Here is a 13,200-nt window from a genome sequence, read left to right on the forward strand (position 1 = left end):
GTGTCTTTCTGATTTCTTTTTTTTTATATATGTATATCTAAAGGTCGATGGAAGAATAAATGAGTAAATAAGTGTCTAAATGGATGTTTTTTTTGTAAAATGTATTGTATAACTGACTTATTAAGTATATCTTACTGAATAGGTGTACTAGTGGGTGCAGAGTAGTAATATCGACGTAGAAATATCGTCTGACATTAAATTAAATATCGACAACAAAAATATAGTTTGACCAGAATATTGACTGACAGGTAAGTAATACCGATAACAATAATATAGTTGTAATAAATATCGTTTACAAAAATATAGTTTACAAAAATATCGATTTATTAATAATGTTATGTATTTTAGTGTTTTAAATGAGAATTGTTTGTTATTTTATTATATGTTTTGGAATTGTATTAGTGATTAATGTTTATTATGTTTAGTTTTGTGTTATTACTTCCGTAGCGGGTTGTGGGTTTATAGGGCAATAGGGTGGGAAGTAATTTAATTATATAAAATTAATTGATTAATTAATGTGTTAATTAATTAATAATAGTGTAATAAGTAGTTATTAATTCATTTCAATTAGTCAATTAACCCCTTGCGTGCTGATGACAGAACGGTTCCGTCATCAGCATCGGTTGAGCTGTGCTGATGACGGAACCGTTCCGTCATGACTCCGCCCGCGCAAGGCGGTGTCAGCACAGGCGGAAAATACGCCCCGCACGCAAGGGGTTAATAAATAATAATGTTAATTGTTTAATTAATTTTAGGTGTGTGTTGGGGTGTTTATACGTGTAAATGGTGTGAAGGGTGGTAATAAATTAATTTATTATTGATTAATTAATAAATAATTTGTTAATTAATTACCATTAATTAATTAGTAATTATTAATTGTAAATGTGTTATTAAAAGCAGGTGTATGTTGTGGTGTTTTTAAGTGTATATGGTGTGAAAGCTGGTAAATAATTAATTAATTAATCAAAAAAATACATTCATTTTCATTAATTAATTAGTAAATATTAAATGTAATTGTGTAATTAATTTTAGGTGTGTGTGGTGGATGTTATAGTTTTAAATCATGTGTAATTAATTCATTTGTATTATCTTTGTTAATAATAATATATTTAAATGTATATATTAATTATGTTTATATTGGAAATAAAATGTAAAAAAAAATGTGATAGTTATTTTTTTTATTGTTTTGTGTTCCAGCGCTTTCCTTACTATTGTACTCACTGGAGTGGGAATAGTCATTTTTACCCCTACGCTATCCAACGCTTTCCCTACTGGTGCACTCTCTGGAGTGGGAATAGTAATTTTTACCCATACGCTATCCAACGCTTTCCCTACTGTTGCACCCTTTGGAGTGGGAATAGTAATTTTTACCCCTACGCTATCCAACGCTTTCCCTACTGTTGCACCCTTTGGAGTGGGAATAGTAATTTTTACCCCTACGCTATCCAACGTTTTCCCTACTGTTGCACTCTCTGGAGTGGGAATAGTAATTTTTACTCCTACGCTATCCAACGCTTTCCGTACTGGTGCACTCACTGGAGTGGGAATAGTAATTTTTACCCATACGCTATCCAACGCTTTCCCTACTGTTGCACCCTTTGGAGTGGGAATAGTAATTTTTACCCCTACGCTATCCAACCCTTTCCCTACTGTTGCACCCTTTGGAGTGGGAATAGTAATTTTTACCCCTATGCTATCCAGCGTTTTCCCTACTGTTGCACTCTCTGGAGTGGGAATAGTAATTTTTTTACTCCTACGCTATCCAACGCTTTCCCTACTGGTGCACTCACTGGAGTGGGAATAGTAATTTTTACCCCTACGCTATCCAACGCTTTCCCTACTGTCGCACCCTTTGGAGTGGGAATAGTATTTTTTACCCCTACGCTATCCAACGCTTTCCCTACTGTTGTACCCTTTGGAGTGGGAATAGAAAAATTTTACCCCTACACTATCCAACGCTTTCTCTACTTTTGCACCCTCTGGAGTGGGAATAGTAATTTTTACCCCTACACTATCCAACGCTTTCCCTACTATTGCACTCTCTGGAGTGGGAATAATAATTTTTACTCCTACGCTATCCAATGCTTTCCCTACTGTTGTACTCACTGGAGTGGTAATAGTAATTTTTACCCCTACGCTATCCAACGCTTTCCCTACTGTTGCACCCTTTGGTGTGGGAATAGTAATTTTTACCCCTACGCTATCCAGCGCTTTCCCTACTGGTGTACCCTCTGGAGTGGGAATAGTAATTTTTACCCCTACGCTATCCAACGCTTTCCCTACTGTTGCACTCTTTGGAGTGGGAATAGTAATTTTTACACCTACGCTATCCAACGTTTTCCCTACTGTTGCACTCTCTGGAGTGGGAATAGTAATTTTTACTCCTACGCTATCCAACGCTTTCCGTACTGGTGCACTCACTGGAGTGGGAATAGTAATTTTTACCCATACGCTATCCAACGCTTTCCCTACTGTTGCACCCTTTGGAGTGGGAATAGTAATTTTTACCCCTAGCTATCCAACGCTTTCCCTACTGTTGCACCCTTTGGAGTGGGAATAGTAATTTGTACCCCTACGCTATCCAGCGTTTTCCCTACTGTTGCACTCTCTGGAGTGGGAATAGTAATTTTTTTACTCCTTCGCTATCCAACGCTTTCCCTACTGGTGCACTCACTGGAGTGGGAATAGTAATTTTTACCCCTACGCTATCCAACGCTTTCCCTACTGTTGCACCCTTTGGAGTGGGAATAGTATTTTTTACCCCTACGCTATCCAACGCTTTCCCTACTGTTGCACCCTTTGGAGTGGGAATAGTAAATTTTACCCCTACACTATCCAACGCTTTCTCTACTTTTGCACCCTCTGGAGTGGGAATAGTAATTTTTACCCCTACGCTATCCAACGCTTTCCCTACTATTGCACTCTCTGGAGTGGGAATAGTAATTTTTACTCCTACGCTATCCAATGCTTTCCCTACTGTTGCACTCACTGGAGTGGTAATAGTAATTTTTACCCCTACGCTATCCAACGCTTTCCCTACTGTTACACCCTTTGGTGTTGGAATAGTAATTTTTACCCCTACGCTATCCAGCGCTTTCCCTACTGGTGTACCCTCTGGAGTGGGATTAGTAATTTTTACCCCTACGCTATCCAACGCTTTCCCTACTGTTGCACTCTTTGGAGTGGGAATAGTAATTTTTACACCTTCGCTATCAAATGTGTTCACTACTAATGTTTGCATTTTGTTATTAAATGTATGTATTATTATTTTTTAATACTTTAATGTGTTAATTAAATATAGAATATTATTTTTAATCAATTTTATTTATATATGTGTTTATTTTATTTTTATATAATTATTAAAGTGTATTAATTAAATAAATATAATAAGAAAATGTAAATAAGAATATATATGTATATGTACACATTTATTGTGTTTATATTTATTAAATTAAGTTCATTCGTTATAATTAGTTAAAATATAAATGTAAATTAATTAACTTTGTTAATAATAGTAATATTAATTAATTATTTAATTTAAGTTATATTATTTTTTAAAGTCGATATTTTTTTACATATATATGTTTCACAACAATATTTTAGAGTCGATATTGTTGTACTTACCTGTTTAAGTATAGGGATTCGATATTTATGTAGTCGATATTTTTACATCTATACTTTTGTTAACTATATTTTTGTTATCGATATTTAAACATGGAACCGTACTAGTGAGTAATCTTTATATATTTAAATATCTGTATCAGTGTCTCACTTTGTATATAAGTGGCTGCATGGGTTGGTGAGTAGGTACATGAGTGTGTATATGGATTATTAGTTGGTTTTTTGACTACAAAAATGAATGTTTGTATGGTTCCGTGGGGAGTACTACTTAGCGCACAGATGCATGAATGACTGACTCACTGTTTGTATGTGTTGTGAAGACAGTATGTGTACAGGACTGTATGGGTGAATGACTGTGTGTATGGGTGTGTTAGTGAGTGAATGACTGTCTCAATAGTATCTTTATGAGTAACTACATATGTCTTAAACTAGTATATCTGAGTATTGATGTATATAAGTGAGTATATCTGAGAGCGACAGATTCTAAGACTTCCTGTATAAATAAGTATGTGTTACTATAAGTGATTGTTTAAGAGAGTAAGTATGTCTACGATTCTGTAGAAGTTAGTGTAGTGGTGGGTATATAGCTGTATATGCAAGTAAATGGATATTTGATCCAATGGTAGGTGGATAACATGCTAAGAGCATTAGCTCGGTAATGCATGAATATCGCTGACTTTTCTGCGATATTCATGCATTTCGGCCGATTTTTATCGCTTAGGAGATAAACCTTGATAATAGCAAGGTTTCTAAGCGATAAAAATAGGTGAAGCACGGCGATAAAATTATAGCCCCTAACCAAGCTTAGCGATAATTATCGCTTATTCTTGGTAATATGCCCCTATATTTCTATGTTAGTGTGTACAAGTTTGTCAGAAGGAATGTGTAGTTCGTAAATGAATGAATCAATATGTTACTAGTGTATGGAGAATGTGAAAGTGCAGAACTATAAGGAACTGCTACAGCATAAATCTATAAGGTGTTTATCTATAGTATATTGTAGTATGTCCGAAGCACTTGAATGTATCATATGTTCATAAATATGTTACAAGTCTATGTTTCAATTTGCGCTGCTGGCGAAAGTGCCTGGGTGAATTTATATGTCTTAGGGGTGGATTTACAATCCCCTTGTGCCTCTTTTACACAGCCGTTGTGTCACTTTTGTGACACAGCGGTCACAAAATGACATCCCTGATGACATCACTGATGACATCATCCTTGTGGCAGATCTCCTCTTACTGTAATATAACCTTTGATACACACGATCAAAAATAGAAACTAACATTTTCAAAAAAAATGGAGATACCAATTCCAGTTAGAACAACCTATTGAGTAATCCCAAAATCTACATACACATCCACACATCCATTCATTCACCAACAGCTTAGCGCAAATATTTCCAAAAGTAGGTAATAGGAGATAGCGATGTTAGCAACTGTTTCCAGTCGCTAACATCTTGGCATGCCCACTTTGCATGTCATTACCGATATTTATCGCTGACATGCAAAGTGGTACCCAAGATGATCGCTATCTCCTACTAGCTGTTGCTTTAGCGGGAATAATTCCCGCTAAAGCGGCGATAAGGCCCTTGGTAATATGCCCCATAGTTCTTTCTTTGAACAGTGAAGGTAGTTCTAAAAAGAACAGTTTTTTTTGTTTTGTATTTTTTGTGTGTTTTCTCAGCAAATTCCAAGCGGAACAAAAGAATGAAAAAAGAACAACGAGGACAGCAATGATCCTGCATCTTTGCGTTTCATCAAGTCTATAGACTGTTCCCCATAACACAAAAGTTTATTGCAATAAATGCATTGAATTTAAAATTTATCAAAGTCAGAATCAATATGTGGGTGTGGACTGCTTGCTGAAAATGCTTCTGCCGCAGTTGATGTGCTTGGTGTAGCAGCAATTGGGTTCTCGTGCAACCTCCGTCTTGCAGCTCGAGCAAAGTTCTTGGGGTGCAAATTCTTCACGTGTCGCACCATATTTGCTGTGCCAAAGGAGTATTTTTTACATGAATCACCCCTTGAAAGAGTTGTTTCGCAAATTTTACAAGTTACTTCTGGAGCATTAACCTTTTTTTGACCTTCTGCAAAAGTGAAAAACTTCCAAATTAGAGCTTCTTTCCTCTGCTTTGGAGGTTCTTCAGGAATTAAATCTCCCTCTGAAGAACTGCTGGAAGATGACTCCTTTGCTCTTATTATTTTGCTCTTATTATTGTGATCTTCCTTCTATTTGAGAAGATTCTCAGAACAAATGCTTCTTCTTAGAAAGTCAAAGTCGAATAATTATAATGGGACGGAACTTTCAACAGTCGCAATAGGAAAAGTTATGAACCAATCATATCTCTACTTTTTAAGTCACATGGCTTTGCGTATGCTTATGATGCGCTTGCGCAACTCTTTCAATATGAGTACGCATGATGTTCTACCGCAATTTGTGTAATTCTTTTTAAAAGTAATATATGATTATTACAAGTATTGAAAAAAATCATAGTTATTCCAAATGTCTGCCCTTAGTATGTACATTAAATACATACATGTTTTAAACCAAGTAGAAACATTGCCCCCTTTCTCATACAGAACGCCGTACATGATGTCACACCGAAGCTTTAATGCGACACGTAACGTTAAAGCATATTCGTACTGCATGCGCGGGTACAAGCTGAGTATACAAACTATGGTGCGATCACCTTCTCAGTGACAAATCAGAGCTCAGGGCGCGCTAAGGAGAATGATTAGAAGTGCTGACTCATTGCAGATCCGATTCTGGGCCTGCCTCTGTGTACATTATATACCGCCACCATCTCTCTCTGTTAATTGTTAGTGCACACACTCATACTTGCACATGCGTGGTGTACGCCCGCCCACACTACACACATGCCACCACCAAGCATGCTTGCTATCATTTAGTCTGGAAACCAATACATTAGCCAATGAGATGTCCCCCAGGGCCATCTTTCTTGCAGACCGCGAAAACGCTACCCATGACGGCCCTGGGCTTGGTTTGGTCAGTCCCCGCGGTTCCCATATAATGCGGGCACTGACGTGAGCACGCTCTCTTTTGCCTGCCTCTTCTGCGATGACACACAGACTGTCGAAAACACCCCAGACTCAGCGAAACCACAGCCTTTCAAGACACGACAAAAGACGACAAAAACAAAAGTAAGAGAAGACGTCACAACATCAGCCTCCACTGTAAATTGTATATGCATATTACTATTTTTTTATCCTTCATATGGCTTTCCTACCACTCAATGGTTTTAAATTGTACTTACATAATTTAAATATTTCTTTATAAGTCACGAGGTCCTATACACCTCTCATCTTAAAAATTGAGCGTGCATACATTTCTGTGTCTTATTTCTGTACTACACCACGTGCTTAGGCCTCTATTATTATTAATTGTGAGTCCATAGTATTATTTTTTCTGCGTCGCGAGGCCGTCCCAAGCCTCCATTAACTTATTGATCTTCCTTTGTTTGCTGGAGCTGCAACAGTCTTAACTACGGAATATTAAGAACCCACATTAAAATTCACTTTTGATATTAGTTACGCAACTCCGTTTACGATGACTAATCAAACTGTCCTTTAGTTTCCTTCAGCAAACATCGTTCAGAAGCAACTATGGCCTATCGAGCAACAGCAATGGAATTCTCTGCAACTTATTGAATATACTTTGACGTATAGAAGCAGAGTTCAAGTGGAATGGTGAACTCCGGTGGCCGCACTCTTTATACAAGGTAAGCACAGCAGCCTAGATCTACAAAGCCTTCATAGGAATGCATTAGAAATAAGTTGCCATAACGGGCATCAGTAACGCAGTAGGCACTTCCATATAGACACCACTTGAACGTGGCACTATAACAACTGAAATATACCAGGTACACTGCACTCGTAAAACTGTAGTGTTAGCTTTATTTGTGAAACGAGAGAGGGCCATATTATCAAGCCTTGGCGACAAAATTATCGCCACTTTATCGGCAGCAAACTGCAGCTAAAGTGGCTATAATGGGTTTGATTTAGAGAATACTCATTAACAACATCTGAAACAAGAGGGGTTCATCATGCGACTGTAAAATCTAGTCGCATATGCCGATACACGGCGAAATGTCTAAAAAATCTACAACATTGCATGAAATTATGCTTAAATGCTATATTAAATATGGACATTGAAGTCGATATAGACAGTTCAAGATGGCGCCACTTTAGTGTGGTTGAGAATGAGCCCGTCTATTATGTTTCTAACCAATCTTGGTTTTTAAAAAAAATGGAGGCGCGCAACTCACAGTTGTAACACTGACGAAGGGACGCTGTCCCGAAACGCGTTTGCTTAAATAAAAAACTTTTTGCTGTACCATCTGAGCCCGGGAGTGCTGTGTCTTTGTTCCTAGCCCGGCTGGGAATGGGAAAAGAGGATTGGAGCCATAATTCTTAATCGCGGCACACCGCCGCGTTTCCACGGCACCCGACACGAAGAGTGACCCACTGCAACGGTGTATCTGGAGCTTGGATATATATATATATATATATATATATATACACATATATATATATTGCAAGAACCTCCCTCGGTGAGAAAGGAAGAGGCCACACGGGGAATCCGGTTTGGAACTTCATTGAAATAGCAGGTAAGCATTATGCATTTCGGCCGGTAGGGCCTTCCTCAGACGCCCCTGCTAAGAAGTACCACAGTCTCCCCCTCGTTTAAATAAATCTTGTCGTCCCCTCATTGGTGAGAGCAAACGCCTTCCCCCAATCCAGTGATCACACACCTCTCAAGCAGCGCTATAGGCACTCCAAGTCCCAAGATGCTTCACTATTGAGACGGTGTTGTGTAGGAAAAAGAAATAAATCCATGTGGACAGGCGTCCTGCAAGACGAAGCACTGTGTACAAACTACACTCCTTAAGGCTCCTTACGTCCCCGCATATGCTCCAACCCCAAAGGAACACGTTCTGCCAGGCCGTGAGATGACTGCAATAAGTCATAACTCCATGTGCAGTCACAATCCACCACTGGCGGCGGCCCATGCAAACCAAGCCCTCCGGGGTGGGCTGACACCGGTCCAATCCCTCGGACAACAAAGAACTATATATATATACTAGCAGCCCGTCCCGACGTTGTCCGGGTATGAATTGCTGCCGGCCAGTAGTATATTGTTTTGTAGGATTTCGTTTTGATAGCATTTCTTATCTGTGACAGGCCTGTGAAACGCTCCGATTCACAGTGCACTGCTGATGCACCTAAGAGTGCGCGTTCAGTAGTGTGTGAACTCGAGTTTCCCTACTTTATTTTTCCTTGCAATATTATATCGCGCAAACTCGACAACAAGGCATGAGCAGAATTTACATTACAGAAGAACACATTCATTTGTGGTAGGCACGGGGAGACAATGCGATTTGCCTGGAATCACAGGATGTTGAGCTGATGCCGAGATTCGAACGTAGCTCCCCAGCTCTAAAGTTCGCAATTCTAGAACTTGTGGTGGGTGGTGTGTCTAAAGTGTATGTCGGTGCTGGCCAATTATGAGAGAGAATGAGAGAGACCTGTGCATTTTTCAAATGGGTGGTGAAAAAATATGAGTATGTTGCTGGAGATGTGGGCCACCGTGCCACCAATGTACTTACCGGGGGAGGGTAAACACCCATTATTCCGCAACTTTCTTTCCGCATACCATCACTCTGCATACTTTCATTACGAAAGTACCATGACTCCGCAATGCCATTATAACGCATGGCATTACATTTTATATGCTTTTACCACGCATACATTCACAACGAAATTCGTTGTAAATGCATGAATGGTAAAAGCATGTTTTTTAAAAATGTTTGGATGAGGTAAGTATGGATATAGGGGTATATGTTTTGGGGTACTGAGGTATATGTTTTGGGGTGTTTGGGTATTTTAAGGGTTCAGATATAGTTTTGGGTTATGGGGTACAGGGGTAGTGTTAGGGTTTAGGGATAGGTATGGGTTTTGGGGTACAGGGATATTTTTAGGGTTCAGGGCTAGGTTTGGGTTTTAGGGTATAGGGGTATTTTTAGGGTTCAGGGGTAGGTTTGGGTTTTGTGGTACAGGGGTATTTTAAGGGTTCAGGGCTAGGTTTGGGTTTTGGGGTACAGTGGTATTTTTAGGGTTCAGGGCTAGGTTTGGGTTTTGGGGTACAGGGGTATTTTAGGGTTCAGGGGTAGGTTTGGGTTTTGGGGTACAGGGGTATTTTAGGGTTCAGGGGTAGGTTTGGGTTTTGGGGTACAGGGTTATTTTTAGGGTTCAGGGCTAGGTTTGGGTTTTGGGGTACAGGGGTATTTTTAGGGTTATGGGGTAGGTTTGGGTTTTGGGGTACAGGGGTATTTTAAGGGTTCAGGGCTAGGTTTGGGTTTTGGGGTACAGGGGTATTTTAGGGTTCAGGGGTAGGTTTGGGTTTTGGGGTACAGTGGTATTTTTAGGGGTTCAGGGCTAGGTTTGGGTTTTGGGGTACAGGGGTATTTTTAGGGTTCAGGGGTAGGTTTGGGTTTTGAGGTACAGGGGTATTTATAGGGTTCAGGGCTAGGTTTGGGTTTTGGGGTACAGGGGTATTTTTAGGGTTTAGGGATAGGTTTGGGTTTTGGGGTGCAGAGTATATTTATAGGGTTAAGATGGGTTAGTTTTTAAGGGTGTTGGGGTATTTTAAGGAGTAAGGGTGGGTTATGATTATGGGGTGCAGGGGTATTTAAAGGGAGCAGGGTAGGATTAGCACACAATATGAGACATGGCATAAAGGGCGGAACGTACCACACGCCCCCAGCGTTTGTCACGCCCCCCAGCACACGCCCCCAGCCCTACGCAGACATGCCCACAAAGGACTACTTTGCTGGCACGGTTCATTTACCTTTTAAATGTATATGGTGGGCGTCTGCATAGCCTATGTCCTTCTGCTGCAACTGCCCCTTCCAACGCTGTATTGGGTGTTGTGATTGGTGCTGTCGTTCCTGAGATTACCCACCTCAAAGGTTTGGGCTCTGTCTTTATTATATTAGTATAGATAAAATTACATTCTACACCCATGCGTTGATTCTATACAAAGGACGTAGGGACACAGACACCATAAGTAAATTCAAATACTTTATTTTCAACAAATCACGACGACGCGTTTCGGCCAAGCCTAGCCTTTATCACATGATGCCTCTATGTTGAAATGTAAGCCTACCTATAACGTCCCTTTGATTTTTCCAGGGAATTTCTACTTTAAAAAAGTTATAACATCCTTGTTACCTTTGGTATTTTCAGTGAATATATATACAGAGAGTGTACTCTGGTAAAAGGATCCCTGCATAACCTGAAAACATGTGCAGGGAATTACGAGGGCACAGCAATTATTGAAGAAATGCGGGAAGATTGGCCATAGCGGACTACAGAGACCAGCATGCTTGGGATGACGCCCACCAGGGGGTAGCCATCCACTTCCACAAGTGAATAGACTGGGCCGTGGCTGTTGTGCAGAAGACGCCACGCCCTTTGAGAAAGGCCAAGAAAGGCCGAAATGCATCAGGACTTGGGGGACAGCAGCCTTCAATAAAATGACAAAACCCACGTAATGTGTGCGGCTCAACTTATTCTGTGGCAGGGAGGCTTGATGATATATATATATATATATATATATATATATATATATATATATATATAAATATATATATATATATATATATATATATATTACCTACTGGCGGTCGCCAGTAGGTATATATAGTTAGGATTTTTTGTCTATGGGATTTTTGAAAATTCTATGTCTAATAACTTTGGCGTTTGTGGACGGAATCGGCTGAAATTTTCAGGAAAATGGCACATTTTGTTTCTGAGCAGCCCCTGACAATTTGGGGGGGTTTCGTCAAGGGGGGGCCGAGAAAAAAGGGGGGTCCCAAAACGCGTTTTCCCATGTTAATTTCCATAGGGCGGTTGGCCTCACTTTTAGCTCGAACGGCTGAATGGATTTGCACGATACTTGGCAAAATTGTAGGGACTGTTAGCCCGATGTGCCTTTGCTAGGTCTCAATATATGTGCTCCAGTGGATTTTGAGTAATTTAGGTTAAAAAAAAGATATATATCTGGGCGGAGCCTAACCACACATCTGATCTGATTGGCTGTCAGCACTTCATCCAAGAAGTGTTGGCAGCCATCTTGGGACCAATATACATGATAGCACCTCATTAAAAAGCATTGTAGTTAATAGAGGGTTTTAGGACTTTAGTTACATTATAAATCATTTGTTGATGGTACCATACTCGTTTTAGGAATTGTGGTGGGTTCTAAGGTGATTTTACCATGTGAAAAAACCTTCTGCTGTGATATCATGAATATTGTTTGAAAGAAAACTAATATCTCATGATTTTCCCACAGTGGTTTGGAAGGGGACCTATAAGCTAAACTGAAAGCATATTTTCTGTAAATTCACATTATCTTTCTCAGTCATGTGAAAATGAAGTCTGACATTCTCAGTAAAACATGTACATCCAACAAGGACAGAGACTGGCAGTTGATTCCTTTGTGTTCTACTGCAGCCACCTAGAGTGTTCTAAAGAACAACTAGAGCGCTAACAGTCCTACTTATTACAAAGGTATGGCACACCTGAAGCCATCTTGATTGGAATAAAGTGGTAACTCTTAAAACATTTAATTTAAAAAGAAACAACATGAGGGGGTATATTTTGCCATAGAAAGTATGATTAGTGCTGCAGAATGAAAAATTAGGGCACATTTTGAGTGACTTCTCAAATCCTTTTCTATTTCATTAAAACATTCTGACATGCAGTCTCCCAAAATGGCCACCAGAGACAAAAGAGCCCAAATGTAGCCCAAATATCACCCAGATGTAGCCCAAGTATAGCCCAATGACAGAATGTCCCAGAGTGTTCTAAAGAACAACTAGAGCGCTAACAGTCCTACTTATTACAAAGGTATGGCACACCTGAAGCTATCTTGATTGGAATAAAGTGGTAACTCTTAAAACATTTAATTTAAAAAGAAACAACATGAGGGGGTATATTTTGCCATAGAAAGTATGATTAGTGCTGCAGAATGAAAAATTAGGGCACATTTTGAGTGACTTCTCAAATCCTTTTCTATTTCATTAAAACATTCTGACATGCAGTCTCCCAAAATGGCCACCAGAGACAAAAGAGCCCAAATGTAGCCCAAATATCACCCAGATGTAGCCCAAGTATAGCCCAATGACAGAATGTCCCAGAGTGTTCTAAAGAACAACTAGAGCGCTAACAGTCCTACTTATTACAAAGGTATAGCACACCTGGAGCCATCGTGATGGGAATAAAGTGGTAACTCTTAAAACATTTAATTTAAAAAGGAACATAATGAGGGGGTATATTATGCAATAGAAGGTTTTATTGGTGCTGCAGAAAGAAAAATTAGGGCACATTTTGAGTGACTTTTCAAATCCTCTTCTATTTCATTAAAAAATTCTGACATGCAGTCTCCCAAAATGGCCACCAGAGACAAAAGAGCCCAAATGTAGCCCAAATATCACCCAGATGTAGCCCAAGTATAGCCCAATGACAGAATGTCCCAGAGTGTTCTAAAGAACAACTA

The sequence above is a fragment of the Lissotriton vulgaris genome, chromosome 3_2, assembly GCF_964263255.1.
Source record: "Lissotriton vulgaris chromosome 3_2, aLisVul1.2, whole genome shotgun sequence".
NCBI classification, from domain to species: Eukaryota; Metazoa; Chordata; class Amphibia; order Caudata; family Salamandridae; genus Lissotriton; species Lissotriton vulgaris.